At 38.0% G+C, this 8906-nt stretch overlaps 1 long non-coding RNA gene across 1 annotated transcript; it reads right to left on the minus strand.

Moving 5' to 3' along the window:
• Window positions 1–291: 291 nt before the first annotated feature.
• Window positions 292–3881, minus strand: LOC149119668 (uncharacterized). The gene is made up of 2 exons (XR_016227906.1): window positions 3749–3881; window positions 292–3348 (listed from the first exon to the last, which is right to left on the minus strand). It is a non-coding gene; the product is annotated as an uncharacterized LOC149119668 (long non-coding RNA).
• Between the last annotated feature and the right edge of the window lie 5025 nt (window positions 3882–8906).

The raw sequence follows: 8906 nt of genomic DNA on the forward strand, positions 1-8906 counted from the left end.
CACAATTAATGACAGAATTTTAAAATACCATTAAAACACCAAAATAATATTAGATGTAGGCAAGATCCTTTGATGAATGCTAAAACATGTGGGCGAGGCTTTTTAGGAGGAAGGAGATATTTGCATAACATCACAATATGGTGCTTTTCCTATAAATTCATAACCTAATATCATGAGAAAATATTAGATAAATTCAAGCTGAGGTACACTCTACAAATTAATTTTCAGAAATGTCAAAATCATAATAAACAAGGAAAAATGCGAAACTGTCACAGAAGAAAGGAGAGTAAGTACACATGACAAAGACAATGTGATATATTTCTAGATTGTATCCTGGAGCAATGACAAGACAATAGTAAACAACAATAACAAGTGAAGTCAATGAAGTTTGTAGTTTTGTTATTAGTATTGTACCAGAGTTAATTTACAAGTTTTGCTAAATGTATCATAGGTATGTAATGTTTAAAAAGGAGTAATTAATTTCAAATGTTTCATTTTCTAGCTAGCACCACTTATCACTCCACATGTTCTCTTTGGGAAACATAATTCAGTTTGATGATTTCAAATATCACTTGCATAATAGTGAATCAAAAATCTTCATTTTCAGATCAAAACTTGTGCATAGGCTTTAAAAATAATAAAATTTCTTGAGTAAACAAATGAATAATTGAATGTAATTTTAATTTTTAATATAACTTTTAATATAATTTTTATATTAAGTTGAAGTTAGGATTTGGAGCAAGAGAGTAGGGCTTTGCCTTCGATATCCTTTTCTATCAATGCTGGTTAAAAAAAATTGTACCTAACTTATAATCTGTTTCCTTATTTCAAAAATGGTGATAATAATACAACCCACCTCAATTTTTTTATGAAAATCAAAAAGTCAATTTATTTAAAAGGATGCAGTAAAGTGATTTTATGTAAATGTTGCCTATTATCCTTGTCTATCTGCAGTTTGCTCCAATTTAGTCATAAAGAAACCCATTTCATTTTAAAATTTTGGTCCAGGGAAATTTTTTTTAAAGCTTGTCCTGTTTATACTCACAATTATTGGTGTGCAGGACTAATTGCACCCAGAAGTGGTTAACAGCATCTGCTTGGAGTTTTGAGGGAAAAATTACCCACTTGTACCTTGTTTTGAAGGTTCAATTAGCTGTCTACAAAACTAATTGAGGGCATAAAAAGAGAAAAATTGGGCTCAGTTAAGGCCTCAAATCCCTCACTCTAATTCTTCATTGGAGAATAGAGCCTTTAAATGAGCCCTCTTCATGATTTTACACATTGCTGCAAAAGAACATGATTGACTCGCCAGCTGCTGTCTACCAAAACCAACAAATGTCTTCAGGGATATTTCAAGGAGTTTCAATATACAGAAACTCTAGTCACAAGGTTGACTAAGTATTTTGTGTCAAAAGTGCCTGGCCTCAGAAAGCCTTCTTTGATTTTCTCAAACTTATGTAATAATCACTAGAAATAAAATATAAATGAAAGTAAAATTGTCTTAAAAATAAAATTTCAATTCTAGTCTACCATCTGCTATTTGGGCAACCTTGAACAAGTTTCCTTACCTCGTGACCACTAATTTCATACGGGGTAAAATGTAATCATAAAGCAGTTGCTGAATTGTTGCAAAAATGAGGTCATATATGTAAAACCTTATTTTAAAAAGATAGATATTACTATATGAATGGATTATTGTTAGTCTTCTGTCTCTACATAGGGTCTTCTCTATCTTGTTTTTTTTTTTTTTTAACACATACTCCTATACCCAACCAGACTTTTTTTTTTCTTCGCATCCAGAAACCAGCACTTGGAATGATCTTTCATCCCTATAATTCCCATTAGAAATAAACATTTACTGAGTCTAGAAAATGAGAAGATGGTGTGAGATCTGTAGCAGTGGGCACCCAACAACATTAAAAACTTATTCATACCTCAAACACTATGGAGATGCCTCTGTGTATCATGCATTCCCCAATAATGTAAGGAATACACAATGGCGTTTGTGTATTTAGACATATCTGATCATAGAAAATATAAAGCACAAACACAGTTTAAAAATAAGAAATAGCAAACTTGTATAGGGAACTTACTGGGAATGGAACTGGCAGGACTGTGAGTTGCGCTGTATGAGTTAGTGTTGAGTAAATTTAAAGGCCTGGGACATCACTGCGCACTACTGTACACTTTATACACACTTCACAGTAGATTGCACTATATTTACAGAAATAGTTTCTTTTTGCAAAAATTACTTTCAGCTTGCTCTAACATTGTATTTATATACGTTTATTTTTTTAAAAAGATTTACTTATTTATTTGCAAGTCAGAGTTACACAGAAAGAGGAGAGGTAGAGAGAGAGAGAGGTCTTCAATCTGATGGTTCACTCCCCAACTGGCCTCAATGGCCGGAGCTGCACGGATCTGAAGCCAGTAGCCAGGAGCTTCCTCTGGGTCTCCCACGTGGTTGCAGGGTCCGAAGGACTTGGGCCATCTTCTACTGCTTTCCCAGGCGATATCAGAGAGTTGGATTGAAAATGGAGCAGCCAGATCTCAAACTGGTGCCCACATGGGATGCCAGCGCCTCAGGCCAGGGTGTTAACCTGCTGTGCCACAGCGCCATTCCCTTATTTATATACTTTTAAAAAGAGAAAGATCTGACATAAACTGTAAAGTCTGATACTGGATGTTGGAACAGAATTTTACCCTTTGCTATGTGTCCTGGGGACATTCCAGTGGTATAGGAGAAGAGCCTCTTTAGCCTGTGTCGCTCCCCCTCTTCGTGGAGGAACAACACTAAACCCTGCGTAGGCTTCATATCCGAGTCACGGCACCATTATGTCGCTCCCCCTCTTCGTGGAGGAACGACACAGGACCCTGCGCTGTTCTTTCGTCTGCTTGGCCCTTCCCGGGTTTGCTGCTGGTTCTTCCCGGGTTGGCTACCGTCCCTTCCACCTCCGTGGAAGGGCGGTTCCCCCTGCCACTTTCCCCACTTCCGCGGGGGAGCGGCACACCGCCGGCCGGCTCTCTCGGGGGCTGCACAGGTGTTCCTTCAGATAGATGTTCCTCGTGCATGTTGTCTCTCTCCTCCTTTATAGTCCTCTTCCACCAATCCCAACTCTGCTACCCACACGCCGAGTACGCTGCTCTCCTCCAATCAGGAGCAGGTCCTACAGTTTATTGGTTGAACTGGAGGCAGCTGTGTAGAAGCTGTTTCCTCCTCTCCCAGCGCCATATTGTGGGAGAGCAGATGCATAGAATAAGTCTTAATTCCAGTAACTTAGTCTAGTCCGAGTCGCTCCTAGTTGCTCCCCACAAGCCTGGACAGCAGTGGGAAACTCAAAGAAGTTCCTATTGATCAACAGCAGAGAAGGATTTAAGATTACTTTAGCAATTGAGATGGTTCTACTCATGAGTACTGGCTGTATATTACCCCTATCTATATTGCAAGAACCAGGGCTTTCCATTCCATGATGAAAACCCAAATTTAGGATGTGAAGAAAAATGACTAAGAAGTTGAGGAGAAAGGTGAACTTAGAAAGGTTTCTGGAAGAATATTTGGGGAAAAGGTGAGGAATTTGCCCAACTATATGATAAAATAAGCTCAGACAAGAACCTTGATAACAATTTTACTAGAGCACAGTTCTGGCTCATCTCTTTCCTTCTGTTAAAAAGTTCAAGAACACCCAAAAGTGAGAAAGGGAAGGGGGGAGGACATGATGATATAAGCATAATGCTCCCCAAAACTTACCCTTTAACAGTGCTCAGGTCTATAAAAGTATTTCAAGAAACTCAGGGAACAACATCTCTCTTCATCAATTTCCATTTCTAATTCTTTTCAAGAAGTCTTGCTGAGTATCATAAGGTATTGCTGTTTTTGGTCCTTTGTAGAAAGCAGCAAACAATTTTTTAAAATAAGTTTTATATATTATGCTAGAAAGTAATTCAGACATCATTGAGTTCAATATTCTCTTTTTACATATGCATAAGCTGGCCAGAACAAAACAGAAGTATCAAAGTCATGCAGCTAATAATTGGCAGAATCCATACTAGAACCAAGGTATCTTGACTCTTAGTTTATTTTCCTTTCTTACTGCCTCAGGTAGCTTCTCTCTGATCAAATTTTCAGAACTGTCTGTTGCAATTTGCTAGTAATTATTCCCATTCTGAAAACTCTCCATAGCAGTGAATCATAGTACCCTTTGGCCCAGCAGCCAAACTCCATGAGCTTTAAGGCATCCTTGGTATATACAACTCTAACTCTAAGACAATTAAGTTTTAAAGGTGACCTCCAGTACACTAAACCAATTACACAGTCCTCTGAGCAAAATCTTGAATGACTGGTACCCATTTTCAATTATTAAGACAGTATGCAATTCTAGCCTGGCAAAGAGTTATTTTAAGTTTAAATGTGATTGATGACTTTCATTGCTTATGTAAACACATCTTTATTTTAGGTAGTGAATTGTAAAGTAGTAGCCATAAAGAAATAGTGCCTTTTGGCAAATGAGAAATAAACAAGTGCCACAATTTATAGAGTTACCAATATATACACACTGTTAATACCACAATAGCAATCAACTATATAAATTGGGGGATTAATTTACATTTTCTGTGTTACCTGTCAGAATTTTACCAATCTCAGAGATTTATAATTTCTATAAAAATTTATTGCTCTACTACATCATAGACAGCATATTTTATGTTTTTATTATGCTCCTTTTATTACCTAATAGTTGTTCTCAAGTTAGAATCATGATAACAATTTTTCACGTTAAACCCACATATGAAAATTAAGTCAACAATACTACCTAAGCTAAAATGCTTATGCTCAAATCAGCTAATTACTTTTGAGTATTTTATGTAGTTAAAATAATAGGGTTTGCATATTTGTAATGTATTAAATTACTTAAAAATGATTTCATACGCATATTCCCAATATCACATTTTGTTTGAATCTAATTTTTTACAACTTTGACAGAGTACAATTAATGTACAATAAACTTTGTGTAATTAAAATACTCAACTTGATTATTGTGGGCTGAGAATACCCCCTATGAAGCCATCACTATTTTCAAGATAATGAATACTTCCAACATCACAAAGCTTCCTCCTGTTACTGTCTTAGACCAGGTTGTCTGGTCAAGAATGGCATCTCTTCTCACCATAACTTCTCATGGAAGAGAGATCAATGTGCTCTCTGGGCTCTCCTTTAAAATGGCATTGATTCCATTCGTGAGGGCAGAGTCTTCCTTTAGGCTCCACCTCTTAATATCATCCTTTTGGAAATTAAGATTTCAATACTCGAGTTTTGGAAAGATAGACATATTCAAATTACAGCATCTTTGCAATCCATCCTTTCATTTACCTGTATCTCAGATAACCACTGATTTACTTTCTATAAATAGAGGTAGATTTATATATAGAATTTTGTATGAATATAATCATATCATTTTTTTGCCAAAATCCCACTGTCTGCATTTATTTTATTTTTTAATTTTATTTAATAAATATGAATTTCCAAAGCACAACTTTTAGATTATAGTGGCTTTTCCCCCCCATAACCACCCTCCTACCCGCAACCATCCCATCTCCCCTTCCCTCTCCCATCCCATTCTTCATCAAGATTCATTTTCAATTATCTTTATATACAGAAGATCAATTTAGTATACACTAAGTAAAGATGTCAATAGTCTGCACCCATGCAGACACACAAAGTATAAAGTACTGTTTGAGTACTAGTTATACCGTAAATTCACATAGTACAACACATGAAGAACAGAGATCCTACATGGGGAGTAAGTGCACAGTGACTTCTGTTGTTGACTTAACAAGTTGACACTCTTGTTTATGGCATCAGTAATCACCCCAGGCTCTTGTCATGAGCTGCCAAGGCTATGGGAGCCTCTGCAGTTTGCCAACTCCAATCTTATTTAGACAAGGCCATAGTCAAAGTGGAAATTCTCTCCTTCCTTCAGAGAAAGGTACCTTCTTCTCTGATGGCCCGTTCTTTATGCCGAGATCTCACTCACAGAGATCTTTCATTTAGGTCTTTTTTTGGCCAGAATGTTTTGGCTTTCCATGCCTAAAATACTCTCATGGGCTTTTTAGCCAGATCCAAATGCCTTAAGGGCAGATTCTGAGGCCAGAGTGCTGTTTAGGACATCTGCCATTCTATGAGTCTGCTGTGTATCCTGCTTCCCATGTAGGATCATTCTCTCCTTTTTTTTTCTATCAGTTAATATTAGCAGACACTAGTCTTGTTTATGTGATCCTTTTGACTCTTAGTCCTATCATTATGAGCAATTATGAACTGGAACTGATCACTTTGACTAGTGAGATGGCATTGGTACATGCCACCTTGATGAGATTGAATTGGAATCCTCTGGCACATTTCTAACTACTGTTTGGGGCAAGTCCAATTGAGCATGTGCAGAACTGTACATCTCCTCCTTCTCTTATTCCCACTCTTTTTTTTTTTTTTTTGACAGGCAGAGTGGACAGTGAGAGAGAGAGACAGAGAGAGAAAGGTCTTCCTTTGCCGTTGGTTCACCCTCCAATGGCCGCCGCTGCAGCCGGCGCACCGCGCTGATCCGATGGCAGGAGCCAGGATCCAGGTGCTTTTCCTGGTCTCCCATGGGGTGCAGGGCCCAAGCACCTGGGCCATCCTCCACTGCACTCCCTGGCCATAGCAGAGAGCTGGCCTGGAAGAGGGGCAACCGGGACAGAATCCGGCGCCCCAGCCGGGACTAGAACCCGGTGTGCCGGCGCCGCAAGGTGGAGGATTAGCCTATTGAGCCACGGCGCCGGCTTATTCCCACTCTTATATTTAACAGGGATCACTTTTAAGTTAAATCTAAATACCTAAGAATAACTGTGTGTTAATTAAAGAGTTTAACCAATGGTATTAAGTAGAACAAAAAAATACTAAAAGGAATAAAATAGTAAGTTGTTCCTCGACAGTCAGGACAAGGGCTGATCAAGTCACTGTTTCTCATAGTGTCCATTTCACTTCAACAGGTTTCCTTTTCGGTGCTTGGTTAGTTGTCACTGATTGGGGAGAACATATGATATTTGTCCTTTGGGACTGGCTTATTTCACTGAGCATGATGTTTTCCAGATTCCTTCATTTTGTTGCAAATGACCAGATTTCATTTTTTTCTACTGCTGTATAGTATTCTATAGAGTATACAGTCCACAATTTCTTTATTCAGTCCACTGTTAACGGACATTTAGGTTGATTTCAGGTCTTAGCTATTGTGAATTGAGCTGCAATAAATATTGAGGTGCAGACAGCTCTTTTATTTGGCAATTTAATTTCCTTTGGGTAAATTCCAAGGAGTGGGATGGCTGGGTTGTATGATTGGGTTATATTCAGATTTCTGAGGAATCTCCAAACTGACTTCCATAGTGGCTTGACCAGTTTGCATTCCCACCAACAGTGGGTTAGTGTCCTTTTTTCCTCATATCCTTGCCAGCATCTGTTGTTGGTAGATTTCTGTATGTAAGCCATTCTAACTGGGGTGAGGTGAAACCTCATTGTGGTTTTGATTTGCATTTCCCTGATGGCTAGTGATCCTGAACATTTTTTCATGTGTCTGTTGGCCATTTGGATTCCCTCTTTTGAATAATATCTATTGAGGTCCTTGGCCTATCTCTTAAGTGGGTTGTTTGTTTTGTTTTTGTGGAGTTTCTTGATCTCTTTGTAGATTCTGGTTATTAATCCTTTATCAGTTGCATAGTTCGGAAATATTTTTTTCCCATTCTGTTGGTTGCCTCTTCACTTTCCTGACTGTTTCTTTTGCAGTACAGAAACTTCTCAATTTGATGCAATCCCAATTGTTAATTTTGGCTTTGACTTCCAGTGCCTCTGGGGTCTTTTCCAAGAAGTCTTTGCCTGTGCCTATATCTCGCAAAGTTTCTCCGATGTTCTCTAAAATTTGTTAGTGCTGGGCCATAGATTTAGATCTTTAATCCATGTTGAGTGGATTTTTGTGTAAGGTGTAAGGTAGGGGTCTTGCTTCACACTAATGCACATGAAAATCCAGTTTTCCCAGCACCATTTGTTGAATAGACAGTCCTTGCTCCAGGAATTGGTTTTAGATCATTGATCAAATTTAAGTTGGCTGTAGAAATTTGGATTGATTTCTGGTGTTTCTATTCTGTTCCATTGGTCTATCCATCTGTTTCTGTACCAGTACCATGCTGTTTTGAATATAACTTCCTGTAGTATGTCCCAAAATCTGGTGTTTTGATGCCTACAGCTTTGTTTTTGTTGTATAAGATTGTTTTAGGTATTCAAGGTCACCTGTGCCTCCATATGAATTTCAGCATCATTTTTTCCAGATCTGAGAAGAATGTTTTTGGCATTTTGATTGGTATCACATTGAATCTATAGACTGTTTTTGGGAGAATGGACATTTTGATGATATTGTTTCTTCCAATCCATGAGCATGGCAGCTTTTTCCGGTTTTTGGTATCCTCTTCTATTTCTTTCTTCAAGATTTTGTATTTCTCATCTTAGAGATCTTTAACTTCCTTAGTTAAGCTTATTCCAAGGTATTTGATTGTTTTTGTGGCTATTGTGAATGTGATTGATCTTAGAATTTCTTTCTCACCCGTGGCATTGCCTGTGTATACAAAGGCTATTGATTTTTGTGCACTGATTTTATATCCTGCTACTTTGCCAAACTCTTCTATGAGTTCCAAAGTCTCTTAGTAGAGTTCTTTGGATCCCCTAAATAAAGAATCATATCATCTGCAAAGAGGGATAGTTTAAGTTCTTCCTTCCCAATCTGTATCCCTTTAATTTCTTTTTCTTGCCTAACGGCACTGGCTAAAACTTCCAGAACTATATTGAATAGCAGTGGTGAGAGTGGGCATCCCTTTCTGGTACCAGATCTCAGTGG

Source organism: Oryctolagus cuniculus, chromosome X, assembly GCF_051225735.1.
Source record: "Oryctolagus cuniculus isolate XC-2025 breed Fujian yellow rabbit chromosome X, ASM5122573v1, whole genome shotgun sequence".
NCBI lineage: Eukaryota > Metazoa > Chordata > Mammalia > Lagomorpha > Leporidae > Oryctolagus > Oryctolagus cuniculus.